Source organism: Emydura macquarii, unplaced genomic scaffold, assembly GCF_026122565.2.
Source record: "Emydura macquarii macquarii isolate MOO-44397 ecotype Brisbane River unplaced genomic scaffold, CSIRO-AGI_Emac_v2 contig_1229, whole genome shotgun sequence".
Lineage (NCBI taxonomy): Eukaryota > Metazoa > Chordata > Testudines > Chelidae > Emydura > Emydura macquarii.
In genome coordinates, this window is record NW_027131366.1 from 2,309,576 (window position 1) to 2,326,882 (window position 17,307).

Below are 17,307 nucleotides of genomic sequence, written 5' to 3' on the forward strand. Positions count from 1 at the left end.
CGTTTCCAACCTGATCGCTGATCTTACACAGAGGGGGATTGTAATTCCCACACACTCGCCATATAATTGTCCTGTATGGCCAGTGCGAAAACCTAATGGCGATTGGCGACTAACCGTGGATTATCGTGCGGTCAGTAGGGCTACCGGTCCCTTGCACGCTGCAGTGCCCTCAGTATTAGAGTTGAAGTTCGAAATTGAACGTGCCGATCACCCATGCTTGGCAGCGATCGATGTCAAGGACATGTTCTTCATGATCCCTCCGCAACTGGGAGATAGTGAGCGGTTCGCATTCACCTGGAAGGGGCTCCAATACACCTTCACTAGGTTACCCCAGGGATTTGTTCATAGCCCTACTATCGCCCACGCAATGCTTGCTCAGGAACTAGTATCGATCCCACTTCCTGAGGGGGTAAAACTTTATCAATATATCGATGATGTCCTTTTTGGGGGCCCCACTGAGGACGTTGTGACATATGCCATGACTACAGTGATCTCCCACCTTGAATCCTTAAACATTGTCATACCTGCTGCTAAGCGCCAGCGACCTGCCAAGGAGGCTATCTTTTTGGGGATCAAATTGATTGGAGGTGGGGAGCTGGTGCCAGAAAGGGCATTATCCAAGCTAAAGACCCTGGCCTCTCCTTAGTCAGTCAAAGATCTCAGGGCTGTCCTTGGAACCTTGGGGTTTTGGAGGCATCATGTCCCTGCCTTTGCCCTCGTGGCCCATCCACTTTATGACCTCCTTAAAAAACGGTCAATCTGGCACTGGACGGAGGTGCATGAGAACGCTTTGCGTACTCTGCTTACCTCCGTAGAACAGTTCCAGGCACTCGGACCAGTACAAACTGGCCGCCCCTTTTCCCTGCATGTTAATGTTTCAGATCATGGTTATACCTTTGGCCTTTGGCAGTGAGGATCGGAGAGCTTGGTGGAGCTCCCTATCATGTTCAGCAGTAAGCGATGGCAGGGAGCCCAAAAGCGATATTCCCCATGGAAAAAGATGGTTGTGGCCACACATGCTGCCCTGCTTGGAACCGCTGATATTACCCAGGAGGATCCTGTCGAGCTTAGAGTCCCTATTCCTATTCTGAAGGGGATTAGAGAATCGCGCCCCATTCCGCAGGGCACTGCTAATGCCAGTACCATGCATAAATTAATCATGTAGTTTGCCCATCGGGCCTGGACTGAAGGGAAACCCCCACTGGCTAGCAAACTCACAGAAGTTTATATTCTGTGGCGGGAGGGTGAACCTGGTATCTCTGTACCCCCTCCATCTCGACCTTGAGAGCCTGGTCCTTCACCTGGCAGGATGTGAAAGATGTAATATCAACCTGTCTGGTGTGTTGTGATCACCGACGAGCCACCCATGACGGCCAGATTTTCGCCAACCTTCGGGAGGGCAAACTTCCTTGGTCGGCGGGGCAGGTTGATTTTATTGGTCCCCTTCCGGCTTCTCCTAAGGGGTGGTGCCAAGTACTTACCAGTGTGGAGGTCCTTAGTGGCCTTGGCATGGCGTTTCCATGCCGATCACCCACTGCTGAGGTGGTCATTCAGGGTTTGTCACAATGGTTTTCCCACCTTCCCTGGCCAGCTGAAATTTAATCAGACAATGGCTCGCATTTCAAAAATGCCATTGTAAAACAGTGGGCCCATGAGCACGGCATTCGATGGGTGTATCATATTCCATATCACCTTCAGTCGAATGGTCTCATCGAGCGTTGGAACGGAATGCTGAAGTTGCAGATGGCCAATCGGTTATTGCCAGACATCGTTCCTCCCTTGAAGGGGTGGGGAACGGTCTTATACCCCTCAGTGACTGCCCTTAATAACCAACAGGGCCGGACAGGCTCCCCACTCTGGAAAGCAGTTACTTCCCCGAATGAGCTTCCAGACAAAGGGATTATGGAGTACAATGCTCACTCAAAACTGTGTGTCGGTCAAACTGTGAAAGTCAAACACCCAAAGCATGGATCTATTTCCGTGACACTAGTAAAGCCAACCCGGGGAGGTCATTGGGTGGCCATTGATGAATCTGGGAGGGAAATATTAATCTCCTCTAGGTGGCTGTCCTAGAGGTAGTATCTCTCTGTATTTCAGAGTATGAACTTTAACCGATCAAACGACTGGTGGACCCTCCAGGACCCGTGGACCAGCCTGAAATCCTGGACTGATTTATCACATCCCCCATCCATTATTCTGTTTGTCGTCAGTATGTTTGTTGTTCTCATTCTCATTGTATGTTGTAAACCACGATTGTGAGGGGATAATGAAGGCTCTTATATTCATTGCTATAACGGTTATAATGGTACAGGGAGCTTGGTGGCGCTCATTCCCAGAAGATGACAAGGATTGGTGGGATAACACCTTTGTGACTGCTACTATTGTGGTCGCTAAGGCCCTGAAGCTGTCAAGATGCTGGGTATGTGGGCAACAGCCTCCATCAGCAAACGAGTCTCCATTTCCCCTTTCCCCAATAGAAGGGAACTTCTTTACTAACTCCAACGAATGGTCGGAAGAACTTGCAACTAAAGATCGCACATGGGGGACAAGCCCCTTATTCCATCATGTTTTCTTCAACGACTCCCTACCTCAAGCCACGATGTGTTGGGAAATAGGACCAGGGAGAACCTTCTTGGGAACCCAGAAGCAATGTCAATTAACCATCAATGTTACCCACGCAATTTTCGCCAATGGCTCTGCTCTGTCATCATTAGAAGCAACCAAGCAAGGCCTATTACCATGGAATATCACCAATCCCAATTGCACCCGTAAGCTGCCATATGTCTGGAACCTTATGGCCGGAGCTTTGAGCTGTGCTGATAAGAAAGAAACCTGGCATTGGAATGCACCTAGTGGATCCACTGAAGGGGAGGTCTGTTTATGGAGGTATACCAGTTCCAACGCCGAGATGTATTACTGCAATAATCCTAACATCATCCGATCAACCAGGGCAGGACATCTTTTTATTTGTGGCCAACACAGTTACTCAGGATGGCCGGTAGCCTGGTCTGGGCGGTGTACTTTTGGAATGTCCGTGTTGGGACCTGGAGCATTGTTTAATGAAATCGAACTCCCTGGGAGGTGGCCATCGCGACCAAAACGAGCACCGGCCTGGTGGAAGAATATGCTCCGGGGCATCGGTCTACTGTCACCGGGCGTTGGGTCTTTCAATGTGGATCAGCGAGCCACAGAACTGGCTCATGCTTTGGAACTCATTGCCAATGACACAGCAACTGGCCTGACTCTAATCAAGGATGAGGCCAAAGCCAACAGGGAGATGACTAGAAAACTGTTTGGCTCTAGACTATCTCCTTGCCAAACAGGAAGGGGTATGTGCCTTAATTAAAGGAGGGCCATGCTGCATCTTCATACCCGACCATTCTGGCAATGTGACTGAGGTGGTTAAAAACATAAGGAAGACAGCCTCTGAAATTAACTCTTTACGAGGATGGTCACTTTGGGAATGGGCTGCCACCAAACTAGGACTGTGGGGACAAAGGGTCCTCGAATACCTACTTTGGGGGGGGTAGGGGTATTCTTGGTTTTAATTATACTGTTTAGCTTGTTAAAAATGTTTATTACGCGCTGTACTGCAAGCCTTATTAACATTTGAATTATGCAAACTCCTGTCAATGCAGTGGAGCTAGAATACCACTGGACATAAGCTGTTACCCCCAACCCCTCTCCTTACTTATCTTTACGGTTTAAAAGGTTATAAGTTTGCCTTCATATATATATATTGACTGTTGTAGTTTATAGTGGTTGTTATCTTATTAGGATTTTTTCCCCTAATTTCCCAAGAGTGATTTGAGAGAATCAAGGGGTGGAGTGAGCCACTACCCACTGATGTCGGTCAGTGAGGAAGCCATGCTAATTACCATAAGGCAGGAAGTGGGCAGCGATGTATCAAACGGCACACTATCCGCCATGAAGCTGATAGCAGGCTGTCACGTACACCATGGTGTAATTCTCTCAAAAATCACTTTCCATGGTAGAACCAGTAGGGGACAGTGCGAGTACTCCTTGAACTATAATAAAACCCTGCTGAACCATTGGACAGTGCTTCAGATGACCCGGACACCAACTGTCCCTGATAGCCCACCGAAGCCTGTCCAAACCTGCTGATGTAGGAGTGCTAATTTGCGGTGATCGGGTGAGTCATCTCTAGACGCGGTGCTGTAGATACCGGAGGCCTTCCAGGCTATGAAGGACCTCCTGGTGCTGTCTGTGCCACCGATGCCGAGGGATGGCAGGCTGCCGCAGTATGATTTGGCACCGGCAGTTAATGTGTTGAGGAACAGATCGGCTCAACAGCCTCCATCTTTGAGACACCGTTCGCCGGTGCATAGGCACTCCCTGGAGTCAAGACCATGCTCTCTGGGTCAGGGTAGCACCAGACCAGGTTCCCACCATCAGTCTCTGGAGATCTGGTAACAGGCTGAACACTGAAGGTCGCCCGGTCCGCGACATGTTTATCTTGCACCAGGGCCCCGCTTGCCTAGCCCTTATAAGAAGCTAAAAGAGAAGAGCCGGTCCCGTCATGCTCATCATTCGGGCTTTCAGTGGTGCTGGTGCATCAACGAGCTCCGCACAGCACTGTGAGATACTCAAAGTCAGCACCACCTTGGCTGACAGACAGCTACTCCTCCTTGGACAGCGAGGAAGTTGTTCATACAAGGCAGCCTCTGGCCCTGATGCCAGGCTTCCCAATAGTGCTGCCTATAGGAGCAAGGCATATGGACCTCACAGGAATGGCTTCTGCATCAATATCAAGGAGCTCAGGGCAATTTGTCTGGCCTGTATGGTTTTCCTTCCGCATCTATCCCACAAGGTGGTGCAGATCTTCACCAACAATTTGGCCTTGGTGTACTATATCAACAGATAGAGTGAGGCCCAGTTCCCGGCCCTGTGCAAGGAGGCTGTGCATTCCTGGGACTTTTGCATCACTCATGGTATTAGCCCAATAGCAGTGCATCTCCTTGGGGTCAACAACTCTTTGATGGACCATCTCAGCTGGTCCTTCTGCTCTCACCATGAGTGGTCCCTCCATCTGCAGGGAGCGATCCAAATTCCTCAAAGGTGGTGCAATCCCTGAGTGGACCTCTTCACCACCAGGACAAACAGGAAGTGCCGCCCCTTCTGTTCTCAACAAGGACTCAGTGCAGGCTCTATCACTGATGCCTTTCTCCCTTCCTGGTCAGGGAGTCTCTTGTATGCCTTGCCCCTCCCCCTATTCCTCTAATTCACAAGGTCCTCCTGAAAATGAAGAGAGACAAAGCTTGGGTTGTTGTCCTGGTACCAGAGTGGCCCTGTTGCTGGAGCTGGCAGGACCCAGGCAATGGTCCCTGCCACTGAGACCAGACCTCCTGTCCCAGGACCAAGGTCACCTGCTCCACCCAGATCTGGCCTCCCTTCACCTGATAGCACTGCTGCTCCATGGCTGAGTCAGGAGGAGCAGGCCTGCTCATCCAAGGTTCAGCACGTGCTCTTGGAGAACAGGTCACCGTCTACCAGATCAGCGTATAGAGCTAAGTGGAAACACTTATCCTGTTGGGCTGCCGAGCATGGCATTTCCCCAATGAAGGCATTGGTTCTAACGATCTTGGAGTACTTGCTCCATTTGAAGCAAGGGGGTCTGGCCTTCTCATCCATCAAGGTCCATGTGGCAGCCATATCTGTATTCCACCCCTTGGTAGGGGATAGAACAACTTTTTCGCACAAGATGACGGCCAGGTTCCTTAAGGGATTGGAAAGGCTTTTCCTGCCAATAAGGGAGCCTTCTCCTCAGTGGGACTTGAACTTGGTCCTCTCCAGACTCACCTGGCCCCTCTTCAAACCCACGGCCTTGTGCTCCCTTACGTACCTGTCCTGGAAGGTGGCCTTCCTGGTGGCTATTACGTCTGTCAGGTGAGTTTTCGAGATCAGGGCATTAACATCAGAACCACCTTACAAAGTGCTTTATAAGGACAAAGTCCAGCTACATCCACACTCAGCCTTTTTGCCTAAGGTAGTCTCTCACTTCTATCCTAACCAAGGTATTTTCTTACCTGTCTTTTATTCCAAGGCTCACACCTCCACTGAAGAGAGGTGTTTGCATTCTCTTGATGTGCGATGGGCCCTGGGGTTTTATATCGACGAAACTAAACTTTTTCACCGGTCAACACAGCTCTTCGTGGCAGTTGCAGACCGAATGAAGGGGCTACCAGTTTCTCTCAGCATCTCTCAAAGTGGATTACCGCCTGTATCCGGACCTGCTATGAGCAAAATGGGGTCGCATCTCCGGTGGCCCTGACAGCCCACTCAATGAGAGTGCAGGCATCATCTGCAGCCTTCCAGGCACACATCCCTATATTGGACATCTGCAGGACAGCTACTTGGTCGTTGGTGCATACCTTTGCATCCCACTATGCCTTGACTCAGCAAGTTCAAGATGACATTGTCTTCAGTACAGCAGTAATTCAAGTATCACATCCATGAACTCCTGCCTGCCTCCGGAGACACTGCTGGTGAGTCACCTAAGTAGGGAATGGATATGAGCAAGCACTTGAAGAAGAAAGAATGGTTACTTATCTGTAACTGTTGTTCTTCGAGATGTGTTGCTCATGTGCATTTCACACCCGCCCTCCTTCCTCTTAGTTGGAGTTCCAGAAAGAAGGAACTGAGAGGGAGGAGGAGCCGGCAGAGCCTATATGCAGGTGCATGTGCGTGCCGCTGCAGGGGGCGCTAGAGCCGGCTTGTACGGGTACCACTAGGGGAAAAGGTTTTCCGGCACCAGTGCATGTGGCGTGCATGCACACCTGAATTGGGAATGGACATCAGCAACACATCTCGAAGAACAACAGTTTCAGGTAAGTAACTGTTCTTTTCAGAAACTACTGCATAGCATGTCTTTGGTTGAATTGCTTATGTTAGAATAAAAACAACAAGGTCTTGGGTAATTTTTTATAGGTCTGTGTCAAATACAGCTTCTGAATTAGGCCCTTTTATGGAGAATTATGTATTTTAAAAACCTTTACTGTGATATATTGTCTAATTTTTGATAATTTTATTCCCAACCTTCTCACCACTCCAACTACCACAAAAATTACCAATGCCTCTGTCATTTCATCTCTATAATGGATAAGCTACTAGACACTGACCTCACTACTCATCTCGAGGTGTTGAGTGCTTCTAGCCTACATTTCATCCTCTCCACCCCCATTGAAACAATTTGAGAAAGGTCCATTCCTAGCTAAATCAGGGGAGCACTTTTGTATGTTAGTTCTTCTTGATCTGATGCCGCCTTTCACAGCACTGAGCATGCTCTTGCTCCACATGCTCATCTCTCTTGGCCTTGGCAAATCTCTGCCCTTCTAGCTCTCATCTTATTTTCCGGCATTCTCATTGGCTCTGGCCTGTTGGTGTCGACCAGGGTTCCATTTTCAGCCTCCTCCTCTTCTCGTTCAGCAGCCTCATCCATTCCCAGGGGTTTCAACTACCACTTTTATGGGGTGATTCCCCTCCACCCCAAATTCTCCTGCTCTGTTCTGTCCTGCATCTTCAGCTGTCTTTCAGATATCTCCCCTGGGATGCCCTGCCACCTCAGTCTGCTCAATCCATCTAAAAGTGAACTCACTTTTTCCTTCTTCATCACCTACCTTCTCAGTCACCATTGACAACTCCATTCTCCTTTTTTGTCTCCCAGGCCCATCCCCACAGTGTTATCTTTGACTCTTCTCTGTCCTTTAATTTTTCTTTGAAATCTAGTCTCTATTCAAATCCTGTTCCCTCTTCACCTTTTCATATCAACAGTCTGCCCTTTCTTCACTACCCTACTGCTAAAAGTCTTCACTACACCACCGTCATTTCTTTTCTTCTGTCACATGTCTGGCCTCCTGCCTCTTAGAACTGCTATTTCCGTTTTTGATTAACATCACCTTCCTCAGCCCCTTTGATGGCTTCCTGTTTCTCACATCAAATTCAAGTTTCACATCCTCTCCTCCAAGACACTACTGATACGCAATCTTGTCCGCACCTACATAGCTGCCCTCAGTTCCCTCCGTTGCTCCTTAGCTCTCCCCTGTAATCATCTTGCTGCTCCCTAAGTCATCTTTCTTCATTCACAATCTTGCTTTCTGTCATCTTACTCTAACAAATGGATCAGACTCCTGTTTCTCCTCCACCAAGAACCCTCTTCTCCACATCTTGCCTTTAAGGGGAGGCCTCCTGATTCATACTGAGAAAGTAGGGCAATCGGCTAGTTATCTCTAGTGCCTATACACAAATGCAAGAAGCCTGGGAAACAAACAGGAGGAATTGGAAGTCCTGGCACAGTCAAGAAACTATGACATGATTGGAATAACTGAGACTTGGTGGACTAACTCACATGCCTGGTGCACTGTCATGGATGGGTATAAACTGTTCAGGAAGGACAGGCAGGGGCGAAAGGGTGGAGGAGTTGCACTGTATGTAAGAGAGCACTATGATTGCTCTGAGCTCCAGTATGAAACTGGAGATAAGCCAGTTGAGAGTCTCTAGGTTAAGCTTAGAAGCAAGAACAATAAGGGTGATGTTGCGGTGGGTGTCTGTTATAGACCACCAGACAAGGAGGATGAGGTAGATGAGGCTTTCTTCAGTCAACTAGGGAAATTTTCCAGTTCACAGGACCTGATTCTCATGGGGGACTTCAATCACCCTGACATATGCTGGGAGAGCAACACAGCAGAGCACAAACAATCCAGGAAGTTTTTGGATAGTGTTGCAGACAACTTCCTCGTGCAAGTGCTGGAGCAACCAACTAGGGGCCGCGTTTCTCTTGACCTGCTGTTGACAAACAGGGAAGATTTGGTAGGGGAAGTAGAAGTGGGTGGCAACCTAGGCAGCAGTGACCATGAGATGGTCGAGTTCAGGATCCTGACAAAAGGAAGAAAGGAGAATATCAGGATACGGACCATGGACTTCAGAAAAGCAGGCTTGGACTCCCTCAGGGAGCTGATGGGCAGGATCCCCTGGGAAGCTAATATGAGGGGGAAAGGAATCCAAGAGAGCTGGCTGTATTTTAAAGAACCCTTATTGAGAACACAGGAACGAACCATCCCGATGTGCAGAAAGAATAGCAAATACGGTAGGCATCCAGCTTGGCTTAACAAAGAAGTATTTGGTGAACTTAAACACAAAAAAGAAGCTTACAAGAAGTGGAAGCTTGGTCAGATGACTAGAGAGGATTATAAAAATACCGCTCGAACATGCAGGAATGAAATCAGGAAGGCCCAGAGCACAATTAGAGTTGCAGCTAGCAAGGGACGTGAAGGAGAACAAGAAGGGTTACTACAGGTATGTTACCAACAAGAGGAAGATTAGGGAAAGTGTGGGCCCCTTTCAGAATGGGGGAGGCAACCTAGTGACAGAGGATGTGGAGAAAGCTGAGGTACTCAATGCCTTTTTTGCCTCTGTCTTCACAGACAAGGTCAGCTCCCAGACTACTACACTGGGCGGCACAGAATGGGAAGGAGGTGAACATCCCGCAGTGCTGAAGGAACAGGGCCAAGACTACTTAGAATGACTGGACATACACAAGTCCATGGGGCCAGATGCAATGCACCCGAGGGTGCTGAGGGAGTTGGCTGATGTGATTTTAGAGCCATTGGCTATTATCTCTGAAAGCTTATGGCAATTGGGGGAGGTCCCTGATAACTGGAAAAAAGCAAATATAGTGTCCATCTTCAAGAAAGGGAGGAAAGAGGATCCAGGGAACTACAGACGGGTCAGCCTCACCTCAGTCCCTGGAAAAATCATGGAGCAGGTCCTCAATGAATCCATTTTAAGGCACTTGGCAGAGAGGAAGGTGATCAGGAACAGTCAACATGGATTCACCAAGGGAAAGTCATGCCTGACCAACCTGATTGCTTTCTATGAAGAGGTGACTGGCTCAGTGGATGTGGGGAAAGCGGTGGACATGATATACCTTGACTTTAGCAAAGCTTTTGATATGATCTCTCATAATATTCTTATCAGCAAGTTAAAGAAGTATGGGTTGGATGAATGGACTATAAAATGGATCAAGAACTGGCTAGAGCATGGGGCTCAACGAGTAGCGATCAATGGCTCCATGTCTAGCTGGCAGCCAGTCACAAGTGGAGTGCCCCAGGGGTTGTTCCTTGGGCTGGTTTTGTTCAACATCTTCATTAATGATCTGGAGGATGGGGTGGATTGCACCCTCAGCAAGTTTGCAGATGACACTAAGCTGGGGGGAGTGGTAGATACCCTGGAAGGCAGGGATAAGATACAGAAGGACCTAAACAAACTGGAGGATTGGGCCAAAAGAAATCTGATGAGGTTCAACAAGGACAAGTGCAGAGTCCTGCACTTAGGACAGAAGAATCCCATGCACAGCTACAGACTGGGGACCGACGAGCTAGGCAGAAGTTCTGCAGAAAAGGACCTGGGGGTTACAGTGGATAAAAAGCTGGATATGAGTCAGCAGTGTGTCCTGGTTGCCAAGAAGGCTAATAGCATATTGGGCTGCATTAGTAGGAGCCTTGCCAGCAGATCGAGGGAAGTGATTATTCCCCTCTATTCGGCATTTGTGAAGCGTCATTTGGAGTATTGTGTCCAGTTTTGCGCCCCCCACTACAAAAAGGATGTGGAGAAGTTGGAGAGTCCAGTGGAGGGCAACAAAAATGATTAGGGGGCTGGAGCACAAGACTTATGAGGAGAGGCTGAGGGAAGTAGGCTTGTTTAGTCTGCAGAAGAGAAGAATGAGGGGGGATTTGATAGCAGCCTTTAACTACTTGAAAGGGGGTTCCAGGGAGGATGGAGCTAGGCTGTTCTCAGTGGTGGCAGATGACAGAACAAGGAGCAATGGTCTCAAGTTGCAGTGTCGGAGGTTGAGGTTGGATATTAGGAAAAAGTTTTTCACTAGGAGGGTGGTGAAGCCCTGGAATGGGTTACCTAGGGAGGTGGTGGAATCTCCATCTTTAGAGGTTTTTAAGCTGCGGCTTGACAAAACCCTCGCTGGGATTATTTAGCTGAGGTTAGTCCTGCTTTGAGCAGGGGTTGGACTAGATGACCTCCTGAGGTCTCTTCCAACTCTATGATTCTGTGATAAAACCAGCAATTCTTCCTGCCGTCTCTTCAGAAATAATAATACTCATGCCCTCCTTCAACTCAGTTGTATTACCTTGTTTTCGTTTCTTTTCATGCTATTGGCTAGTTGAGATTGTAAACTCTTTGGGTCAGGTTATGTGTCCAACTGTGTACAGCACTGTATACATTATGGTGCTGTCCATATGTATTGTTAAAGTCCAAAGACTGTATGTTTTTCAATCTACTTTCAAAACTTGTTTTCTGTTGCTTTCAGAGATTTAAGTATTTTCTAAATTTCTGTATTAAAATTCCTAATACACATAGCAAAATTTTAATGATGCCAGATTTTTCATAGCTATTTTTGGGCCAGCAGGAATTGCAGTATTTTAGGTTTGTTGTGTAGAAAACCCTGTTGGCTAAACCTTTGTTGGAAGCAAGGTTGTTGGTATTATAAAATAACAATAGCAATATATACACATTCAAAAAAGGTCATTATGCTCTGTATATACTTAGGCACTTTCCATCACTTTGGATTTAAGGATTTTAAATTGTTCAACTTCCTACTTTATTTCCATTGTTTTATAAGCTCAAAAGAACATTTCCTTCCTTGCTGACTTTGGCCTCTTCCATTTGGGACATTTTGAAATTCCTTTCAATCTACCACCTAATCTTATGTTCCTCCTGGCAACCTAGTGAACAGGAGTCTGTTTCCTTGTTTATATATGCAACCAGAAACATCAACAATTAACAAGACTCTGTCAGATCATACGTGGACCCACATTTAGGTTTTGTAAGTAGAGTCCATAGAAATGTTCCCACGTAAGTTGCATTCTAATGGATTTAACCTTTTATGCTAATAAACATACCCATGCAGTGTTTGCCGTGCAAATATTGCTGCATTGGTTTGCTGTAGAATCTGAAAGTGAAAGTAGACTAGAAACCCAACTGCAACCAAGAGTAAAATTCCCTGGTTATCCATCTTTTGTTAGCCAGGTTGAGAGAAATACAAGAAGTAACAGCTTTATTAGTGAAAAGTGAATTAGATTTTAGAGACTCTAAAGAGATGAGATGATCCGGTATAAGGGATTTTTCAACATGATCTGTGATGAACATGTTATTCACCTGAAAGAAAATCATGAATGAATTATGCAGATCATTCCAAATTAATGCCAATGAATACATTTATATCACACCACACTATCACATATTCTCTATATACCATGTACATTACAGAAAAACTATTCTTTAATTTTGGAGGGTTTTTTGTTTTTTTTTTAAATCAAACTATTATTGACACTCACTCTCTGCCTGTCAAGATATAAGGAGTGAAATTGTGGCCCCACTGAAGTCAGTGATAGTTTTTCCATTGAATTCAATGAAGTCAGGAGTTCATCCAGGAGCTTTATCGTGTTTCCCACAGTACATACTCTTTTTCTTGGATTATAGGAAATTGGAGCAGACAGTTTTCTTTCTTTATACCATTTATTTTTTTATGCCTCTATCATTTAACCTGTTACTCATCTCATCACTGATTTTTCTATTGCTTTTAAGTTTATTAATAGCCAGTCAATTTTTTTTTTACAATACTGTCATAGTCACCACATACATCAACAAACATTATTTACAGGCTGTTACAGCAGTCAGCTAGTTTGGGAGCTATTTCTCTTGAGTGCTTTTTTTTCAAAAGTGAAAGATATTTTTCCCCCATCCTCACAAGACTCAAATGTCTGACAAGATTTTACTCAAACTTTCATAACATTTGCCCTTGGACAGAGATCAAGCAGAGATGAGTGCAGGCTGAAGATACATTGTATCAAAATTTTGGGGCAGATCCTTAGCTGATGTAAATTGTCACAGGAGCTCCGATATTTTACATCTGCTAAGGATCTGCCCCTTTATGTCCTTGTCATTGTTTGTCATTGTATGACTGGTCATCTGAGCCAAGAGGCTGTTTGTTCTCTTATGGAATGATTGAAACATAAACTGAAGGAAAAATGTAGATAAACACTTGTGGAGTAAGCCTTTCTGGAAAAGGAGAATGTCACCATGGGCAAACGTTCTTGTGAATTAAAAACAAACAAACAAGAAAAACCCCACCCAAATCACTCATGCAAAAATTTTTATGGCAAAAATTAAAAGGGTGATGAATTGCATCTAGATTGTATTTGCAAACTTCCATTCAAATTTTGGATGTATTCTCCCACGTCGGACAGTAAGAGGCCAAGTCTAAATTAAGTAACATTAATAGTATCAGTTTAGCCCTGTTCCTTTTTAAGCACAACACTTTTTTGTTATGACACATGCCTGCCAGAAGTTACTCTACCCAATGGGGCTAGTTAATCATCACAAAAGTGAAACAGACTGCCCAATGCAAAATGGAAAGAATAATTGTCACATGCACAAAATAGTTATTTGTCAGTTTTGAATAATTCATTAGAGAGAAAAGGCTATAAATATTGTAATTAAATTTTCTTTTTGATCTAAGTGAGTCCCAAAGTGCTATGGTTGTGTGTGTGTGTCTTTTAATGGCAGTAGAGTTTGTTCTACACACTTGTGAATGAACTGTGCTCCTGAAAGGAACCTCCCATACTTCAGCCAATTTTTCATTTACAGAATTCTCAAACTCTCCAGCATCCCTCATATCTCAGCTGAGTGTTTTACAGGAACTGCATTCACATGTGTTTTGTTTTCTTCTTTTAAAAGCTTGTTGGGATGTTTGCCAACAGACACAGCCAGAGGCAAGTTATTCTCAAGCCATGAAGCTTCTGCCACAATTATAACTGGACTGAAAAGAGGTGTATTTAATGGATGGATGAAACAAAAATGAACCAGACCTTTGCTGGATTTGCTGGGTTTTATTGTGGTCTGGGTTTTTGGGGAGGGGGGTTCCAAGAGGTGGACACAATTCCATCCAAGATGCCTGCTTTAGAGAATGAGACATAAAAATTATGCTTTTACAGTGGAGTTTAATGGAAAAACGATGTGTCCAGCATCCAAGCGTCTGATTTCCAGCAATGCTGATCAGCCATGGCTCCTGTATACTTGATTTATATAGAGCTCCAGTGTTCAGTACTTCTGGAAATCAGAGGTTTAATCATCAGGCTTTGGTTGTAATGGGGTCTAGGAAAGATATTCTGTTCACTAGTGTTATTTTTGATTGTCTATCTACTTTCAGTGGCAATTGGGATAGTGCACCAGTGTTAACATGTCTCTCTAATGGCTTATGTCTAGTATGCAGCTAACATAAACGTTTAGCAGAAGCCATGGTGCAGAAGTAAAGGTGGAGTGCCAGCCTTTCAATCTAGTGTCATTACCTGCTTGTGATCAAGAGGGAACTTTCTCCAAACAGGTATTAATGAAATGTTAATTAACTCAAAAATAATACCTAGTGCTCTTTATTTGAGAATAACACGTCCCCGCCTTCGATAATGTCCTGGAACCAAATGCTACAGGTTTTTCTTTACATATGGTTGAAATGTTAAATCCAACAAGAGAGGCATGGTGTGGGAATAGGAAGGTTTGGATTAAAAGGCACGGGAACTAGACAATTTTCATTTTGCTTCCTGACTTTTGTGATGGGGTGTACCTGGTCGTTTGTGGTCCCCTGCTGCAGGCCCTGTGGTCCTGCTTACACCCTGCCCCAGGAAAGGAATAGTGGAGGTGCATCCTCTTGGCCTGCCTAGGGAGGCCTCATGGAAGCAGACAATCAGAGCCCAGCAGGCTCAGATAAAGAGAGCGGCAGGTCTTAGTAGGGCAGTTCCCAGCTGGGACCAGAGGGATGAGGATGGATGCTCCTCTCTGTCCAGAGGAGTTCGACTGACTGCATTTACTGGACCTGGGAGAGAGAGAACCTGAGAACTGTAACTCTATGATAATGGGTGAAGACAAAGGGACCAGGTGGGAAGAAGCCCAGGGAAAACAGTAGCAACTTATTAAAAGAGGCCATATGGGGCTGTTGTGGATAGGGTCCCTAGATTGCGGATTGGGACTTGGAGGAGGGAGCAGGTCTAGGTTCCTAGACCACCAACTTGTGAAATGGCCTAGGCTGTGAGAAGGGGACAAATCACCTTTAGAAGTCCAAGCAGAGGGCTGAATGTAAAGGGCCCAATGATGAGACTGAAGACCCTGCTGAGGGTAGGCAGTTTGGTGAGTTCTTTATCACCCTGGGGGATGGGTCCATTTTGAATGTGTGACTTGGCCAGAGGGCTGAGCTACTGAAGGGCAACCTACAGAGGGTGCCAGGAGCAAAGAAAAGATTGCAGTACCATACCCAGCCTCTAGGAGGCTCTCAGGAGGTGAGTGCCCCACATCAAGACCTTATTTTTGGCTCCTGGCCCAAATCCATTTAATGGTTTCTTTTCATTAAAATGCATATAGTTATCAGCTTATTACAGATAAATTTGACAGGAAAAAATCTCTGCTCTGAAACATTTTGGGATATGGCAACATTCCCAATACCTTGCACCCTCTCTTTTAATAGATGGATCCTATCTGCACCTATCCCGTGCTCCAAAAAGGCAACCTGATCCTGAGAGAGAGCAATTTTCCCTTTGTTTTCCCCAGTCCTCAGTACTGTCTCAGTAACAAATGAAACCACTATGGTAACAATATCCATAAATACCTGATTGGTTAATCTCAGAAGGCCTGCGTGAGCAATGGCTTTGCTATATGCTAGCATTTCATATCGGAACAGCCCTTCGCATGTGTGCAGCCTGACAAACTATTTTGAATCCGGCTCTGACGTTACCTGCAGATATGCTTGAGACAACTCAGGTTTTGTCAATTTCATTGCAGCCTTGCTTTTCTTTGTTTTTCTGACACACAGAGCCAGACTTATGCTATCCATCCAGATGTAAAGAGAGAAAATGTCTCTATGAGAGAATACCCAGTGCAAAGTCTCCCATTTGTCAATCCACCGTCGTGAATTGCCTTCCAGCACTGTCTCGCCACTCTCAAGGGACAGACAGGAAGGCTGTTTCCACTGAAAGGTGCAGTAGGAGAAAAGAGAATCATAACATCTCTCTACAGCAACATAGCTAAAAAGGCCACAAGAAGTAAATTAGAAAAGGATACAAAGGCTGTCATATGGTAAAAACAGCACTGGTGCAATTTGTGCCACTCTTGTCCAAGTAGTCTCCAATTTAAATGACACGGTGTGTATATTCCTGGATTTTTATGTATTCATTTATTTTACGGTGTGTGTGTCTACACCTGTGTTCTGCAGTGTTTAATATATAGTGTGTGATGTCTAATGTGCAGATCTCTGTCCTGGAGGAAGAAGGAGAATCCTCTGTTTAAAGTACTGGATTGATACTCTGATTCAATTTCCAGCTCTACCACAGACTTCCTGCATGACCTTAGACAAATCATTCAGTCTCTCTATGCCTCAGTTCCCCATCCTATTTGTAAATCACAGGTAGCAATACTTCCTCTCCAGCCCTTTGCCTCTCTTGTCTATGTAGATTGTAAACTTTTCAGGGCAGGGACTGTGACTTGGGCAGTCAGTCCTAATGGTCAGAGCAGTGGAAGGCAGAGGCTAGGAACTCTGCCAAAGGTCAGAGCTGGGGTCAGGAGACTAAGAGCGAGCCAACAGACAGGTCCATCACTACGGCTGGCAGGAGAGTCCATCTCCTTTCATGGACATTTCCTGAAACAACTTCTGGGCTCAAATTTGAGAACCTGGACCAATCAGGGGTCATGAGGAAAGCAACCAGTCTGGCCTTCTGAGATGTACTTCCTGTGATGCTCATCGCCACAGGGTCTATATGATAAGGCACATGACCCTATCACAGCTGCTGGGTAGCAGCATGGAGGCAGTGGGCCCCCCACAGATCAAGGTTCTAGTCCCTGCAGAATCTAACATGGACGGTCTTTCATTATATTTATGTACAGCACCTAGCATGATGAGGCCCTGATCTCATATGGGGTCTCTAGAAGGCACTGCAATACAAATAATATTCTGGGTGCTTTGTGTGTGTTATGTATGTGGGTACACACAAGGCATCATAGGCGGGTAATTCAAATGTGGCCCGCTAGTGGAATTGAGTTTTTCCCTGAGTGCATATCCTAATTATAATTTCCTGGGTGCTGACCCTAATTAAATGTGCTGCGCATGCCTATGCAAGGCATATGTTTGTGTATCTAGATGTGCCACACCCAGTGATATCTGGGCTGTGGGTGTCTGGTCCCTGTGTATGTGGTTTGTGTGCATATGCCAGACTGGTGTGTTTGTGTTGGTTTGAA

At 45.9% G+C, this 17,307-nt stretch overlaps 1 protein-coding gene across 1 annotated transcript in view; it reads left to right on the forward strand.

Moving 5' to 3' along the window:
• GPR68 (G protein-coupled receptor 68) overlaps nt 1–17,307 on the forward strand; it is a 41,625-nt gene that overhangs the window by 3,530 nt on the left and 20,788 nt on the right. The window contains exons 2-3 of the mRNA XM_067547102.1: nt 14,296–14,413; nt 15,890–16,217. The gene's annotated coding sequence lies outside the window, so the exon portion shown is untranslated. The remainder of the gene's footprint in view (nt 1–14,295; nt 14,414–15,889; nt 16,218–17,307) is intronic.